Consider the following 4,877-nt stretch of genomic DNA (forward strand, 5'->3'; position numbering starts at 1 on the left):
AAAGAATAAAAAAATCAATTAATAAATGCCATAATCATCTTGAAAGTAAAATGACTCAGTAAAATTCTCTTTCTTAGAGGCAAGAATATTTTCACATTCACCCCAGAAAGAGTATCAGAAATTACTAAATTGGAATGCAGCTTCCTTTCAAAAGCTTGTTTCTCATCAAGTAATGATAAACAGAGCAGGAGAATGAGAACACTTAAATTTCTCCCAAGTTTATGGGTAGGACAAGCAGTTGTATACTTATCCATGGAAATGGCAATTCACCAAGAATTTAATCATCATCTAATAGGTTTCATGCATTACAGATATTATGCCAGGTACTATGATAAGTGAGGAAACACAGTTGAATGCTATATGTGTTCTGATAGGTACCAGAGAGGATGTGTTGCCAAAGACTTTTATATATGTATACACACACACACACACACACACACACACACACATATATATATATATATATATAAAATCTTTAACATGCCTGCTTATGACAGATATTTATTGATGATGTCTTTCCACAGTAAGAGCTGAGAGTTCAGATGCAAATTCTAATGGAAGAGGGAGTAACTCTTACATCTGAGGGGTAACTGTAGGCTTACAGGATGAATCTGAGAATTGCAATTTGTAAATTGACTAAAAGGAAGGCTCAGAAGTATGGAGCACTAAGATGACTTGTCAGACTCATGTGGAATTGGAGCCAGGAGAAGAATCCAGATCCCATAGCCCAATGTTTTCTCAGTAAATTAAAAGTTGATTGATAGGTGTTTACAGGCGAGAGAGACTAGATGTCTGAAGAGGTAAAAAGCATCATGGAGGAAGAATTAAAAAAATAATAACATTAAAGCAACTACGGGGCAGAAGTATCAAGGACATGCTCCACATTCACCGCAACTGCTCTGTTTTTGTTCTAAGACATTCAGACAACTCTTTCCTAATTAACAAGTATCATTCTTTATATCTTTGTAGGCAATTCAGGCCCCAGGAAGGTGGGAGTTCATAAATGAATCTCATGGCTCCCAACAATGTGACTGAATTTGTTCTCTTGGGACTCACATAGAATCCACCCTTGCAGAAAATACTCTTTGTTGTCTTTTTGTTCATTTTCCTGTTCACTGTGCTCACCAATCTGTTCATTGTCATCACCATCTCCCTCAGCCCCACACTTTCTGTCCCCGTGTACTTCTTTCTCACTCACTTGTCCTTCATAGATGGCATCTTCAGCTCTGTCACCACCCCCAAAATGATCATTGACCTGCTGTACCAGAGGAGAACCATCTCCTGGGCTGGATGCCTGACTCAACCCTTTCTGGAGCACTTTCTGGCAGCATCAGAGGTCATCATCCTCATCATGTCCATGGCCTCTGACCGCTACATGGACATCTGCAAGCCTCTGCACTACACGGCCATCATGAGATAGAGGCTCTGCCAGCTCCTGGTGGTGGTGGCCTGGACTGGGGGGATCCTGCATGCCACCGTGCAGATGTTATTCACTGTGGACTTGACCTTCTGTGGACCCAATATCATTAATCACTTCATATGTGATTTCTTTTCACTGTTGGAAATTGCCTGCAGCAACACTTACAGGCTGGGAATGGTGGTGGCCACTAACAGTGGGGGCATGTGCTTACTTATGTTTTTAATGCTGCTCATCTCCTACATAGTCATCCTGAGCTCCCTGAAATCCCAAGGATCTGAAGGATGGCACAAGGCCCTCCCATGTGGCTCCCACTTTACAGTAGTGGTGCTCTATTTTATCCCTTGTATTTTCACCTATACCCGTCCAGTGATCAGTTACCCTGAAGACAAGTTGGTGAGTGTGTTCTTTGCAATCCTCACTCCCACGTTAAATCCTATCATTTACACAGTGAGAAACAGAGGTGAAAAATGCTGTGAGGAGTTTGTTGAAGAGGACAGTAATGTAGCTGTTCATGATGCCAATTAGAGGATGATTTATATGCATTGATATCCTTGAACCTATTGTAAATTGTGATAGAAACTAAAATACTTTGCAGAACACTGACAGAAAAAAAGGCTCTGAAACTAACATTTGTTGATAATTTAGTATTGTCTAGATGCAGGAAGTGAAGAGGAACTAAAAGGCCTCTTGATGAAAATGAAAGAGAAGAGTGAAAAAGTTGGCTTAAAACTCAACATTCAGAAAACAAAGATCATGACATCTGGTCCCATCACTTCACGGGAAATAGATGGGGAAACAGTGGAAACAGAGTCAGACTTTATTTTTTTATGGGTTCCAAAATCACTGCAGATGGTGACTGCAGCCATAAAATTAAGACGTTTACTCCTTGGAAGAAAAGTTATGACCAACCTAGATAGCATATTGAAAAGCAGAGACATTACTTTGCCAACAAAGGTCCATCTAGTCAAGGCTTTGCTTTTCCAGTGGTCATGTATGGATGTGAGAGTTGGACTGTGAAGAAAGCTGAGCGCCAAAGAATTAATGCCTTTGAACTGTGGTGTTGGAGAAGACTCTTGAGAGTCCCTTGGACTGCAAGGAGATCCAACCAGTCCATTCTGAAGGAGATCAGCCCTGGGTGTTCTTTGGAATGAACGATGCTAAAGCTGAAATTCCAGTACTTTGGCCACCTCATGCAAAAAGACTCTGATGCTGGGAGGGATTGGGGGCAGGAAGAGAAGGGGACGACAGAGGACGAGATGGCTGGATGGCATCACTGAGTCGATGGATGTGAGTCTGAATGAACTCTGGGAGTTGGTGATGGCCAGGGAGGCCTGGTGTGCTGCGATTCATGGGGTCGCAAAGAGTCGGACACGACTGAGAGACTGAACTGAACTGAGACATATCTTTGGAGAAGGCACTGGCGACCCACTCCAGTACTCTTGCCTGGAAACTCCCGTGGAAGGAGGAGCCTGGTAGGCTGCAGTCCATGGGATCGCTAAGAGTCGGACACGACTGGGTGACTTCACTTTCCCTTTTCACTTTCATGCATTGGAGAAGGAAATGGTAACCCACTCCAGTGTTCTTGCCTGGAGAATCCCTGGGACGGAGGAGCCTGGTGGGCTGGCGTCTATGGGGTTGCACAGAATCAGACACGACTGACTTGACTTAGCAGCAACAGCAGACATATCTTAGGCATTTTTGTAAATTTTAATATAGTTTCTAGAGACTAACACACACACACACATAGACTTCAATATTAATGTTCGTAGCCACAAGATAAATAATAAAGAAAATGTAAACCACTAGTTTTATGTTTGTAGAGTTTATTATTCTCCACTGTTACTACTACTTTACTGAATTTTCCATATATCTTACTTGGATAAAATTGACTTTTCTATAGACCATTGATCTCTGAACTTTTTCTAGTTTTGTTTAGCTTGTGGTAAAACAAATAAGGGATAAAAATTGTTTGATAAATACCAAGGGAAGGGGCAATTGAATAAGGAAATCACAGATGAATTTTTTTCTGCACTATGAAATCATCAAAATCAAAAGAGAGACACTCACAGTAGGAGGAATGAATAATTCACAATCTATCTACAATTATTATTTTTTTTTTGGCACAAACATTATACGGGGATTTTTAAATTAACCTTAATTGTCTTTTATTTTCTTAAATATCCTCATGGTTCACATTTTTCATGAATATAATAGAAATGTTTTCATCTTCATAGCAAGATTTGAGGAACCATTTGAAACAAGAAGAGTAAACACTTTTATAAATTGCAACAAAAAAAGCATATGGTTAGTTTCCAAAGAATTTCAGAAAAACATCTACTCTTGCTTCATTGACTACACTAAAGCCTTTGACTGTGTGTATCACAGTAAACTGGAAAATTCTTAAAGAAATAGAAACACCAAACCACCTTACCTGCATCCTGAGAAATCTGTATGCAGGTAAGAAGCAACAGTTAGAATTGGAAATGGAACAAAGAACTGGTTCCAAATTGGGAAAGAAGTAGGTCAAGGCTGTATATTATCACCCTGCTTATTTAACTCATATGCAGAGTACATCATGCCAAATGCTGAGCTGGATGAAGCACAAGCTGGAATCAAGATTTCTGGGAGAAATATCATAAACATTAGACATGTAGATGACACCACCCTTATGACCTGCTGCACTGGAGGAGAACCATCTCCTGGGATGGCTGCCTGACTCAGCTCTTTATGGAGCACTTCCTGAGAGCATCAGAGACCCATCATCCTCACTGTCATGTCCTATGACTGCTACATGGCCATCTGCAAGCCTCTGCACTACACAACCACTATTCGACAGTGGGTCTGCCAGCTCCTGGTGGTGGTGGCCTGGACTGGGGGTATCCTGCATGCCACCATGCAGGTTCTTTTCACCATGGACTTGACCTTATGTGCCTCAAATCTTATTGACCACTTTATGTGTAATTTCTTCTCACTGTTAAAACTATCCGTCAGCCACACCTACATGCTTGGAATCATGGTAGCAGCTAACACTGGGGCCATGTGCTTGCTCATTTTTTCCTGCTCCTCATCTCCTACACAGTCATCCTGAGCTCCCTGAAATCCCATGGCTCTGAAGGAAGGCTCAAGGCCCTCTCTACATGTGGCTCCCACTTTACAGTAGTGGTGCTCTCTTTCGCCCCTTGTACATTCACCTACATGCATCCTGTGACCACTTACCCTGTGGACAAGTGGGTGTCTGTGTTCTTTGCAATTCTCACTCCTATGTTAAATCCTATCATTTACACAGTTAGAAATGCAGAGGTGAAAAATGCAGTGAAAGTTTTGTTGACAAGGAGAGTAACTTAGGCTGTTCATAGTGCCTAGAAAGTGATGAGTTAAATACTTAGGAAGGGTTATACCTGTTGTAAAGTTTGAATGCCATCTAAGAAAATTTCCATGTCACTAACAAAAACAATAA

At 41.2% G+C, this 4,877-nt stretch overlaps 1 pseudogene; it reads left to right on the forward strand.

Annotated features, from left to right (window-relative positions):
* The first annotated feature begins 1,003 nt into the window (after positions 1-1,003).
* Positions 1,004-1,925, forward strand: LOC133261587 (olfactory receptor 4C3D-like; annotated as a pseudogene).
* Positions 1,926-4,877: the final 2,952 nt, after the last annotated feature.

Source organism: Bos javanicus, chromosome 15, assembly GCF_032452875.1.
Source record: "Bos javanicus breed banteng chromosome 15, ARS-OSU_banteng_1.0, whole genome shotgun sequence".
In the NCBI taxonomy this organism is placed as follows: domain Eukaryota; kingdom Metazoa; phylum Chordata; class Mammalia; order Artiodactyla; family Bovidae; genus Bos; species Bos javanicus.